An 11,922-nucleotide genomic window follows, 5' to 3' on the forward strand; every position below is an offset into this window, starting at 1 on the left:
AGTATAGAATAACTTTCACACCAATAAATTATGTAATGCATGGGTGTTTAGCTGAGAATGATTAATATAGGATAATATTTCAATTGCCACTTTACTAAAATATCATATAGAGAAAACGGATTTTCACCCAAATCATTCTACATTATATGAGCCTCCTAATCCTGTGCAGATTTTGAGACATTATGACCCATGTACTTCTACTTTTTTTATGAATTGCTTTTTCAATGCAATTTTTTGAGATATATTCACATAACATCCAATCCTCCAAAGTGTATAGTTGTTCATAGCATCATCATATAGTTGTGCATTCATCACTACAATCTTTTAATATTTTATTACTCCAAAAAGTAAATTAAAATTAAAATAAAAAAGAGCATCCAAAACATTCCCTTCCCCTCCTCCCCCATTGTCCATTCACTTATTCATTATTTAACACTCATTCACTGTTTTTTTAACTATATCAAAAAATTGAAAAAAAAAAAAAAACCAGCATTTCCCACAAAACCAAAACTAAGGAATAAGAAAAAACAAATAACCTAAAATAACTACATTGCTTCCAACATATTCCTACCATAACCCAAGAAAATTAGAAAACCATAACTGAGCAAAGGAATAAAAAAAAAACAAATTGACCTAAAATAACTACATTGCTGCCAACTTGTTCCTACCATAGCCCCCAAAATTAACAAGCCATAATCATTCCTGAGCATTCCCATAACATTGTTTACCCTGCATAACTTATCTGTTCTTATTAGATTATCATTCCTGCTTCACTGTTTACTATCACTAGGTCCCCTACATTCTACAATATAATGATATATTTCACATTTTTCACAGAGTTCACATTAGTGGTAACATACAATATCTCTCTTTTTGTGCCTGGCTTATTTCACTTAGCATTATGTCTTCACGGTTCATCCAAGTTGTCATCTGTTTCTTGACCTCATACCATTTTACTGCTGCATAATATTCTATTGTGTGTATATACCATATTTTGTTTACCCACTCATCTGTTGAAGAACATTTGGGTTGTTTCCATGTCTTGGCAATTGTGGAAAATGCTAGGTTTGCAAATATCTGTTCATGTCACTGCTTTCAGATCTTCTGGGTGAGAAGTGAAATTGCTGGATCAAAGGGTAACTCTGTATCTAGTTTTCTAAGGCATCAGTAGACTGACTTCCAGAGTGGCTGAACCATTATACAGTCCCACCAACAATGAATAAGAGTTCCAATTTCTCCACATCCCCTCCAGCATTTGTAGTTTCCTGTTTGTTTAATGGCAGCCATTCTAACCGGTGTTAGATGGTATCTCATTGTGGTCTTAATTTGCATCTCTCTAATAGCTAGTGAAGCTGAACATTTTTTCATGTGTTTCTTGGCCATTTGTATTTCCTCTTCAGAGAACTGTCTTTTTCTATCTTTTGCCCATTTTATAATTGGGCTGTCTGTACTATTGTGATTGAGTTGTAGGATTTCTTTATATATGCAAGATATTAATCTTTTCCCATTTATCTATTTTTTTCTTTTGTTGCTTGTGCTTTGGGTTTAAGGTCTAAGAAGTGATCTCCTAATACAAGGTCTTGAAGATGTTTCCCCACATTATACTCTAGGAGTTCTATGGAATGTCTCTTATATTGAGGTTTTTAATCCATTTGAAGTTAATTTTTGTGTAGGGTGTGGGGTAAGGGTCCTCTTTCACTCTTTTGAATATGGATATCCGGCTCTTTCAGCCCCATTTGTTGAATAGACTGTTATGTCATAGTTCAGTTGTTCTGGGGGCCTTATCAAAGATCAGTCAACTGTAGATCTGGGGGTCTATTTCCAAATTCTCAATTCAATTCCAGTGATCAATATATCTATCTTTGTGTGAATACCAGGCTGTTTTGACTACTGTGGCTTTATAATAAGCAGGAAGTGTAAGTCCTTCTGCTTCATTTTTCTTTTTTAGAATGTTTTTAGCAATTTGTGGCATCTTTCCCTTCCAAATAAATTTGATAACTAACTTTTCCAACTCTGCAAAGTAGGTTGTGGAATTTTGATTGGAATTGTGTTGAATCTGTAGATGAGTTTAGGTAGAATTGGCATCTTAGTGACACTTAGCTTTCCTATCCTTGAACACAAATATTTTTTCCATCTTTTTAGGTCCCCTTCTATTTCTGTTAGTAAAGTTATGCAGTTTTCTATGTTAGGTCCTTTACATTTTTAGTTAAGTTTATACCTAGGTATTTGGCTTTTTAGATGCTGTTGAGAATGGAATCTTTTTCTTGAGTGTCTCTTCTTCTGGGTCATTTCTGGTGTATAGGAATATTACTGACTTACGTGCATTAATTTTGCATCCCCCTACTTTGATAAATTTGTTTATTAGCTCAAGTAGCTGTGTCATTGATTTTTCCGGGTTTTCCCAATAAAAGATCATATCATCTGCAAACAATGACAGTTTTACTTCTTCTTTTCCAATTTGGATGCCTTTTATTTCTTTGTCTTGCCGGATTGCCCTGGCTAGCACTTCCAGCACAATGTTGAATAACAGTGGTGACAGCGGGCATCCTTGTCTTGTTCCTGATCTTAGAGGGAAGGCTTTCAGTCTCTCACCATTGAGTACTATGCTGGCTGTGGGTTTTTCAAATATGTCCTTTATTCCTTCAATTCCCACCTTTTGAAGTGTTTTTATCAAGAAAGGATGATGGATTTTGTCAAATTCCTTTTCAGCATCTATTGAGATGATAATTTGAATTTCCTTTTGGCTTGTTTATGTGTTATATTACATTGATTGATTTTCTTATATTGAACCATCCATGCATGACTGGAATGAACCCCACTTGGTCATAGTGTATGATTTTTTTAATGTTTCTTTGGATTCAATTTGCAAATATTTTGTTGAGAATTTTTGCACTAGATTCATGAGGGAAATTGGCCTGCAGTTTTCCTTTCATGTAGCATCTTTACCTGGTTTTGGTATTAGTGTGATGTTAGCTTCATAAAATGAGTTAGGTAGTATTCCATTTTGTTCAGTGTTTTGAAAGAGTTTAACTAAGATTGGCGTCAGTTCTTTTTGGAAAGTTTGGTAGAATTCCCTGTGAAGGCATCTGGCCCTGGGCATTTATTTGTGGGAAGCTTTTTTGACAGCTGATTGGTTTGTTGAGGTCTTCTATTTCTTCACTAGACAGTCTAGGTTGTTCATGTGTTTCCAAGCAATTGTCCATTTCCTCTACATTATCTGGTTTGTGGCATACAGTTGTTCATAGTGTCCTCATGCTATTTTTAATTTCTTTGGGATCTGCAGTAATGTCACCTCTCTCATTTATTATTTTGTTTATTTGGGTCTTCTATCCTTTTTACTTCATTTGTCTAGCTAATGGTTTGTCAAACTTGTTCATATTCTCAGAGAACCAACTTTTGTTTTTATTTATTTTCTTTACTTTTTTTTCTCTATGTCATTTATATCTACTTTAATTCTTGTTACTTCTTTTCTTGTGCTTGGTTTAGGATTAGTTTGCTGTTCATTTTCTAGCTTCTTCAGTTGATCCATCAGTTCTTTGATTTTAGCTCTTTCTTCCTTTTAAATGTGTGCATTTAGAGCTACAAATTTTCCCCTCAGTAGTGCCTTTACTGCATCTCATAAGTTTTTATATGTTATGCTCTCATTTTCATTCATCTTTAGATATTTAGCAATTTCTTTTGCTGTTTCTTCTTTAACCCTTGATTGTTTAGAAGTGTGTTACTTAACATCCAGATATTTGTGAATGTTCTAAATCTTTGATGATTATTGACTTCTAGCTGCATTGCATTGTGATCAGAGAATGTGCTTTGAATAATTTCAATATTTTTAAATTTATTGAGTCTTGTTTTGAGGCATATGATCTGGAGTAAGTTCTGTGGGCACTAGTAAAGAAAGTATATCCTGGTGATTTGGGATGTAATGCTCTTTATATGTGTGTTAAGTTGAAATCTATTATCACATTGTTTAGGTTTTCAATTTCCTTATTGATACTCTGTCTGGTTGATATGTCTATAGGAGAGAGTGATGTTTTGAAGTCTCCCACAATTACTGTGGAAACATCTATTGCTTCCTTGAGGTTTGCCAATGTTTGTCTCGTGTACTTTGGGGCACCTAAATTGGGTGATGGACATTTATGATTGTTATTTCTTCTTGTTGTATTGTCCCTTTATTAGTATATAGTGTCCTTCTTTGTCCTTACATTTAAAGTCTATTTTATCTGAGATTAATATTGCTACTCCTGCTGTTTTTTCTTTTTTTTTTTTTTTTTTGGCTGTAGCTTGCATGGGATATTTTTGTCCATCCTTTCACTTTCAATTTCTTTGTGTCTCTGTGTTTAAGATGAGTCTCTTTTAAGCAACATATTGATGGTTCACATTTCTTAATCAATTCTGCCCATCTATATCTTTTAATTGGGGAGTTTAATCCATTTGCATTCAGTTATTACTGTGAAGGCATTTCTTAAAGTAATCATCATATCCTTTGGTTTTTATTTTTCAGATCTATTTTTTCCCTCTTTCTCTCTATTTCCTTTAAAATACCCTTACTAAAACTGTTTATTTCTGAAACCTTCTCCATACCTCTCTCTCTTTCTTTTTTCTCTGCTGGTAGGGCTCTCTTTAGTTTCTCTTGTAGTGCAGCTCTCTTACTAGTAAATTCTCTCAGCATTTGTTTGTCTGTGAAGATTTTAAGCTCTCCCTCAAATTTGAAGGAGAGCTTTGCTAGATAAAGAATTCTTGGTTGGCAATATTTCTCTTTAAGAAATTTAAATACATCATACCACTGCCTTTTTGCCTCCATGGTGGCTGCTGGGTAGTCACTAGTTAGTCTTATGTTGTTTCCCTTATATGTGGCAAATTGCTTCTCTCTTGGTGCCGTCAGAACTTGATCCTTCTCTTCAGCATTTGACAATCTGATCAGAATATGTCTTGGAGTGGGTTTATTTAGATATATTCTGTTTGGAGTTTATTGGGCATCTATGATTTGCATATTTTTGTCATTAGAAGGTTGTGAAATTTTCTCCAACAGTGTCTTTGGATAATCTTCCTGGTCCTTTACTCTTCTCTTCCCCTTCTTGGACACCAATGATTCTTATATTTGTGCACTTCATTTTTACCATCATATCCCTGAGATCCATTTCAAATTGTCTGTTATTTGTCTCCATTTGTTCTTTTGTGCTTTCACTCTTCAAAACCTTTTCTTCAAGTTTGCTTATTTGTTCTTTGAGTTAATCTAATCTATGTGTTTCTTAGATTTTTTAAATTTGATCAAGAGTTTCTTTTATTTCGATCAGCTCATCTAGTTTTTTATTTACTCTTGCAAGTTCTTCTTCATGCTCTTCTAGGGTCTTATTGATGTCCTTTATATCCTAAGCCATGATCTTGTTGTTTGTAATTACTTCTTTGATTAATTGCTCCAAGTTCTGTGGTTCTGTGTCTCCACTGGTTTTTTGATTTAAGTGTTTGAGTTATCCATAATTTCTGGTTTCTTAATATGCTTTAAAATTTTCTGTTGTTTTTGGCCTCTTGACATTTGCTTATCTTGATAAGTTTTTTTTTATATGGTTGTTTATCTGAACTATTATCTATAATTTGACAGGGCTACAGCTTGGTGGAGTGCCCTTTCCTTGTCCTACCAGAAGACAGTGCCCCTCAACTATCATTACCCTCAAGCCAGTTCTCTCCAAGTTTATCTGTGCAGTGAGTGGAGTTCCAAACCTTGTGAACATCCAATCAGTGCACCAATTTTCTGTGTGCAATTGGGACCACTGGCCCTGGGGTTGGGGGTTTGTACATTTAGACAGGAATGACAGCTTTGTACATTTAGACAGGAATGACAGCTTTAAGACCCTGAACTCCCAGCCCTTCCCATGGCTGCAATTGTAATACCCTGGGACTGTTTCATGAGTCCAACCCTTCAGCTCAGATTCCCCAATGTCCTTCTCCGCCATGGACCCACAATCCCTGAGATTGGTTTAGATCTCTTCACACTTCCCTGCAGGACCCTGCCTCTAAGCTGTGCACTCCACAAGCCTCTGCAGAGGAAGACGGTGTAATATCACAGGGAGTGAAATCCCCAAGGTAAGCTCTTGGCTGTGGTGCTCTGAAGGGGTGTCTCCCAGACTGCTGAAAGGATGGCTCTACAGGGCATGGTATCATCCCACTTCTGTGGTCCTCTGCCTGATGCAGCAACCCATTCTTGGCTCTGGGACAATTAGCCACAGGTGTGTGAAAGGCTGTCACCCATGACAGATACTGAGGTGGATGCCCAGGGCAGGGAAGGCACTCACCACTGTACTCAACTGCACAGCTCTTGTTGCCAGATCTGCAGCTGCTTTCCAAGTTTTTACACTCATCTGCCTCCAAACACAAACCCCAGGTTTCTCCCCTCTGCAGCAGCCAAGTGCCATTTCCCCAGCAGCTCAAATACTCACTCAATTCTGAACACAGTCTCTCAGTTTCACCAATTGCACAGTCACCGTGTATGTAGCAGACCTTGTCCAGCCAGTAGAACCCTTGAACTGCTATTCTGGAGCAGTTTCTGTCTTTTATCTAGTGTTTTGCATGGGAGAGTATTTTGTTCTCTCTCTCCTAATCTGCTATCTTGGATCCTCCCTCCTCTCTGTTTTTTGACACAGAGGATTTTCTGGAGTAGATTGGCATAGTGGAAGACAATGATCCCTCTAAATGGACCAAGTTCCACAATTCCTCACCCCATAATAAAATAGATTCTTAAGTTTCTTGGTTACTATCCAAGTCCAGTAGGATGAGATTTAGAACTCAGTGTAGAGAGTATTATTTTTAGTCATCCCATGTGGAAGAACCAGGATGGTTTAGGGCAAGTATACTCAGAAGCACAGTTGCAAGTTAAAGCAAGAATGACATGAGAGTCCACAGGGCTGAGATAGATGCTTCATAAGCCAGGAATACTTGTATCCGAGAAATTCCAGAGTGGGTTCTCTGGAGGTGAAGAACAAATGCTTTGGAATCAGGGAGGGAAGCAACAATCCCTGAACACCATTGGTTAATGAATATATAAAGCTCAAAGATTTTCGTATTCTTATCTGAACTATGAAGGTATTCGTATCTTCTTTATTATCCAGAGTAGCCAAGACCTTCTAACTCTTGACCCAGGGAGAGGAGAGTACTCCCCCTAATTCTCTTGGATCACACTTCATGCTCCTGTTGATTGGGCCTGGGTTATTCCCAGATGAAGGGTTGAGAGTCATGACAGTTGGGTCTGGAAATTGTGGACAAGACTAGATTCTTATCATTTCTTTCTCTGTTCTCAACTTTGCTCACCTAGTACTTATCTAGTTGTGAGTGAAAACTCAGAGGAAGACAGTTGTCAGCTGAGCTATTGACAATGCAGTCACTGGTGAGTGGGGATTTTTTTCTACTGAAATTACCTGTGTGTTTTCAGTAGATGTTCATGGATATTCTAAGCTCATTTAGAAGATATTCAAGGGTCTAAGCTCCAGTTAAGTTTATCCAGGCTTCTGGGATTGTGATGATTCAACAAAAAGCAATCTCCTTTCCAAAACTGATTTGTTCTATACCTCTTAAGACTGAATTCACTGGGTAGCTGGAGGATATCCAGCCCATGTCCTCCTTGGAGAAATAATGCTCTTGTTGATCTCCTTAATGCCTGAAAATGGCTTAGGTATGCAGTGAGTGTGGGTGATAGAGATGAGTAAGAGAAGAAGTTTACAATCAGTAGGGAGGCTGGTGTTTGAGTAGGTGCACTCAATCAATAGTGTTACAGGTGCTGGGGGAGGACTGTTCATTGTGGAGAGGAGCAGAAGAGAGGGTTAGGTAATAGAAAGAAAAGAGGATCATTTATTTTCCCAAACTTCTAATTTCCTAGAATAGTGATATTATACATTTGCACATTTTCAAAACTTAAAGAAAGATAACTAAAATTCTCCTTTTCCTCTTGATCTCATTGCCTATTTTCCCTTTTTGTAAATAATCTATATTCAAATTTCCTAAATGGAAATAATGAAAAGAACTGTTAATTCTGTTTTGCATTCAGGAGAAGGAGTGTATTGTATAGAGTAAAATTTATGGCCCTGTGAAAATTTTTGAGGAATTGGAGAGACTAGAATGGATCAAGAGACTTCTTGTACTCTTGAACATACAGAGGAGGTGAAAATACAAGAGAGGAAATGAGCAAGTGTGAAGTTCCCAAGGAAAGTTGACATGGGAAGATCTCATACTCAGAAATGGTCAGGCTGGAACCATCATTCAGTACAGCCATTTAAGGAGTCCACAGTGTGTGCTGCTGAACTGTCTATATTTGTATGTTATGAGTAACACCTGAGTTAGGGAGAGTTCAGAGAGGCAGTGCATACTGATCCCAAGTTATCCATGATGCCTGTTTAGTTCTCCAGAATGCTGGAATTTGCTGCAATATTCTCTGCCATTCTAATGAAAAATATGCCTATGCATTATGTTCAGATAAGAAGTACTTTATACATAGGTCATTGGGTCTTTCAGAACTTTTAACAGGTTGTGAAATTATATTATAGATGAAGGAAACTAAGGTCATCTGGGAGAATAATCTAACCAGAGTTATGATGTAAAAGGGGCAAATTATGTATATTGCTTGCATTTATGAGTCTGTAAATTTACTTGAAATTGATGGTTACAGGTGTTTTAGTTATTAATGCTGAAGTGTAAATTGTATATCACCATTTGGAAGTCATAATAACTGGTTTAATAGGAAATCTCCAGATTATATCATACCACATCTTGTGCTATTCTTTTATAATGGAGTTTTAAATAATCAGCGTGTGTATGTGTATGTGTCTCTGTGTGTGTATGGCAGATAACCATTCAGCACTGAGAATGATCTGACTTGAAACTGAAACTCAGTTTGCACTTTCTGTAAACAGTCACCACTTCCCCAGTATTGTTCTCTCAAACAGCCTATGCTGAACATTGGTAGAGGTGGCCTTCTTTGAGCCTGAATGTCTATGATGTCTTTAGGAATCAGTGAAATTGAAAGATGTAGTTACAGACTTCAGCCAGGAAGAGTGGTCCCTGCTGGACACATCCCAGAGAAAGCTGTTTAGAGATGTGATGCTGGAGAACATCAGTCATCTGGTCTCAGTGGGTGAGTCTGTCAACTTTTCCTATCTGTGTAATCTTCTGTTTTCTCAAGAAGTGTCTATAACAGTTTTCCATATAGTTTTATATTCTTCCATAGTTTATTTTTATAATTTATATATATAATTTGTTTTATATCAATTATAACATGTACAACTACCTAAAAGAAATTTTTTTCTTTACTCACTATTTACATCTACTTTTACTCCCCACTAGAATGTAACCTTCTTGAACACAGATTTCTTGTTTTTCTTCTATTCAATGTCCAACACTCAGAGCAGTGGTGGGAATTCAATATTTCCTGAAAGAATAAATAAGTGTATTAAATATGTCCTAATATTAATATTTACACTGCTCTATGGATTTGTTGTGGTTCAGCCTATAGTAATAAGAATGAAAGGCATATCCTTTTTCACACAACCTTAGAATGTTTGGGGGGGATCTTATGTTATTGGATTATTTTTGAAAATAATAATGAATTTTTGGTGAATAATGAACTATTGAGTTCTCCTTGTTTGAAAATATGGTGGGTTCTGCAGTCTCTCTTTGAAAGTGGGCAAAAACAGCTAGAGGCTCTCACCATATTTCAGCACAAGGTCAAAAGTTAACCCTTTGTTGGTGAAGGATTTTCAATATTCTGACTTCCAGTTAATTTCCCTTGGCTGGACTTCAATATTTCCCATATTCTTCCTTGGTCACTGCAGTGGTTGGAAGCTGTATGTACCACAGAAAAAAATGTTCTTAAATCTAATACATTCCTGTGCATGTGAACCCATTTTATGTAGGAACTTTTGATGAGGTTACCTCATCTCAGGTGTATCTCACCTCAGTCAGGATGGATATTAATCCTATTACTGCAGTCCTTTATAAGAGAATAAAGTTCATACAGAGAGAGGAAAAGTCAAAGGAAGTAAGAAGCAGAAATCAATAAAACCCAGAAAAGAAGGAAGACACCAGGATACACTGCCATGTGTCTTGCCATGTAACAACCTAAGGACCAAGGGTTGCCAGCCACCAGCCCCCAAATACAACAGTCTTTGGCAGCCAGCTCCCAAATACCCATTGCCTTGATGATGCCTAGAACTGGACATTTTCCCTCCCTCAAAACCATTAGCAATAAATTTCTGTTTTTTAAGTAGCTGTTCTAGTTTGCTAATGCTGCTGGAATGCAAAACACCAGAAATGGATTGGCTTTTATAAAAGGGGGTTTATACAAACACAGTTACAGTCTTAAGGTCATAAAGTGCCCAAGGTAACATATCAACAGTCAGGTACCTTCAATGGAGGGTGGCCAATGGTGTCTGGAAAACCTCTGTTAGCTGGGAAGGCATGTGGCTGGTGTCTGCTCCAGAGTTCTGGTTTCAAAATGGCTTTCTCCCAGGACATTCCTCTCTAGGCTTCAGCTTCTCTCTAAAATGTCACTGTCAGTTGCTCTTGGGGCATTTGTCCTCTCTTAACTTCTCCAGAGCAAAGGTCTATTTTCAAAGGCCATCTCCAAAATGTCTCAGTAAACTGCAGTACCTCTCTCAGCTCCTGTGCATTCTTCAAAGTGTCCCTCTTGGCTGTAGCAAGCTCACTCCTTCTGTCAGAGCTTACATAGTGCTCTAGTAAACTAATCAAGGCCCTTGCTGAATGGGTGGGGCCACTCCTCCATGGAAACTATCCAATCAGAGTTATCACTCACAGTTGGGTGGGTTGCATCTCCATAGAAACACTCACAGAATCACAATCTAATCAACACTGATACATCTGCCCACACAAGATTATATCAAAGATAATGGCATTGGGGGGACATAATACATTCAAACTGGCACAGTAGCCTAGGAAGCTAAAACAATTTTCAGAACCAGGAGAGTGGATTGGTGCTGTTGCAAATACAAAAAATGTGGAAATAGCTTTGGAAATGGGTAATGTGTAAAGCCTGGAAGAGTTTTGAGGCACTTGGTAGAAAAGGCTTAATTTGCTTTGAAGAGATGGTTGTTAAAAACATGGATGCTATGTCATTATGTTGCAGATTAATCACTTCCAACTGAAAGTTAGGTGAATGCTCCTCAATCATACTGTTAAATGGATTTTAAAATGTGGGAATTTCCTTTGCACTTGTATTGAGGTCTGAAAAATGCAGCTGGACTGTAATTGAGCTTGGAAAAGTATGTATACTGCAAATTTGTGCAGGATTGGGGATCTTGCTTCTTGTTTTAACTTAACATCATGGGACATGTTTAAAGTGTCTTGTCATTACTTGTGATTTAAACATTAGTTGTCATGGAAATGACTTTGTCACAGTAAAAGCTCACATATAAGTGCTAAAAAAAACATGGATGCTAATGGTACTTCATGTAAGGTCTTAGAAAGAAATTATGAATGTGTTATTAGACATTGGAAAGGCAATCCTTGTTTTAAATGGGAGAGAAATTTGGAAAATTGAGTTCTGATGTCAGATGGAAGGCAGGATGTGATAGTTATGAAATTGGATATTTAGCTGAAGAGATTTCCTAGCTAAGTTTGGAAAGGGCAGCTTTTTTTTTTTTTTTTCTTGAAACTTGTGATAAAATTTAAGAGGAATGGGATAAGCTGAGAACTGAACCCCTTGGGATATAGAAAGTAGAAATTCATGGTTTAGAAAATTCTGAGCTTCTGGACAATGGATCCCCAGAGAATAGTGCTACATGACAGGGTTTAACTGAACAGGGAATCAGTCAGCAATTTCCAAGAAGGTGAGGATTGGAAGTGTAGTTATCCAGGAAAGATCTGTGGAAATTCCTTCCATCTGATGGTTTGGACCTTCATGTATTATATGCAAAAGTGACAAGA

The sequence above is a fragment of the Choloepus didactylus genome, assembly GCF_015220235.1.
Source record: "Choloepus didactylus isolate mChoDid1 chromosome 11 unlocalized genomic scaffold, mChoDid1.pri SUPER_11_unloc2, whole genome shotgun sequence".
Lineage (NCBI taxonomy): Eukaryota > Metazoa > Chordata > Mammalia > Pilosa > Megalonychidae > Choloepus > Choloepus didactylus.